Here is a 1,345-nt window from a genome sequence, read left to right as displayed (position 1 = left end):
TACACGGATAGACTTAAGCCAATAAAAAGATAACATTTGGCTTGTGGTCACGTGACCCTATCCTACCCCTTTCTTCTCTGAATTCCTGCTTCATTCTGTTTCTTTTTTTTTTCCTTCAAAAACAAGAACAGGTTTTTTCTTCCCCAAAGTAACAGTAACACTAACACTACCCTCAATTAATTAAACATCATCATCAGGTCAAACATACCAATAAGGGGAAAGAAAAAAAACCTTAAACTAAGTTTTATTTATCAAAAAGGTGTGTTAATACAAGTTATTTGTTATTTACTTAGAAAATTAAGAGCATTACAAAGCAAACATAAACTACAATAAAAGATGTTTGAGTTCCAATAGAAATAAGGTCGGTTGTTCACCAAAAAGTTGGATTTGATAGTCTCGGTCATCACCTTGAGAAATAGCCACATGTAACTGGGATTGCCGCATTAATAAAAGTCATTCATCCTTCGTGGTCTCCATTATCTGCTATTAAATCTGCAATGACGACATTCTATTCACCTGGTGCATTTAAAGTCTCAATTGAAAGCTAAGCAACATATATAATAATAATTTAGACAAAACTGCGTAAGTTGAAAGCCTTGAATTCGAGAGACATAGTTCAACATCAATACGTAAGATTGCATCTCGGATCCTGATCGCTCCTTTATATGAAAAGGCCCAATCACATCACTTATACCATAAGATGATACCTTTGTATATATTGATCAAGGAAAACTTTCTATCACCTCATTAGTATGTTTGATCTGATGATGTTGTTTAAATGATTGAGGGTGGTGTTATTGTTTTTTGGGGAAGAAGAAAAAATAGATGAAGAATGAAAAAGAAGAGAGGGGTAAGGTAGGCTCACGTGACCACAAGGCAGATGTTATCTTCTCATTGGTTTAAATTTATCCGTGTGATTTTGGTTACATTCTACGGAAGTTTTGTCTAAATCCGATATTTTTCAAAAGCATGTCCAATTCGTAAAATACTCTCTTTATTTTGTCATAGAAGTAATAATCCCTATTTAAAATTGAAGTTGACCCAACAAATTAGAGTGATGATTATATCAAGTTATTATCAGTAACATGATCGGTAAAGTTAAAATAACTTTGACCATTAGATTAAAATCAATGGTTAATATTTAATTATCATTTTTAAATCTTAGCCTTTAATTTAATTAAATGGTTAAGATCTTTTACCTTTTAAGTTGTGATAACTTGAAGGAATCTCTACCTAATAAATTAACAGTGTAATAAAAGCAAACTCGCATTCTCCCATTATGGGAAATGATATTCCTACAACACAATTTGACATTCTACAACAATATCTGCATTATACAGTTGTA

At 31.9% G+C, this 1,345-nt stretch overlaps 1 long non-coding RNA gene across 1 annotated transcript; it reads right to left on the bottom strand.

Moving 5' to 3' along the window:
- Nucleotides 1-221: 221 nt before the first annotated feature.
- Nucleotides 222-881, bottom strand: LOC122580078. The gene is made up of 2 exons (XR_006320733.1): nucleotides 708-881; nucleotides 222-492 (listed from the first exon to the last, which is right to left on the bottom strand). It is a non-coding gene; the product is annotated as an uncharacterized LOC122580078 (long non-coding RNA).
- Nucleotides 882-1,345: the final 464 nt, after the last annotated feature.

The sequence above is a fragment of the Erigeron canadensis genome, chromosome 8 (assembly GCF_010389155.1).
Source record: "Erigeron canadensis isolate Cc75 chromosome 8, C_canadensis_v1, whole genome shotgun sequence".
Lineage (NCBI taxonomy): Eukaryota > Viridiplantae > Streptophyta > Magnoliopsida > Asterales > Asteraceae > Erigeron > Erigeron canadensis.
Note: the sequence above shows the minus strand (reverse complement) of the source record. Positions and strands in the feature narration are given on the sequence as shown.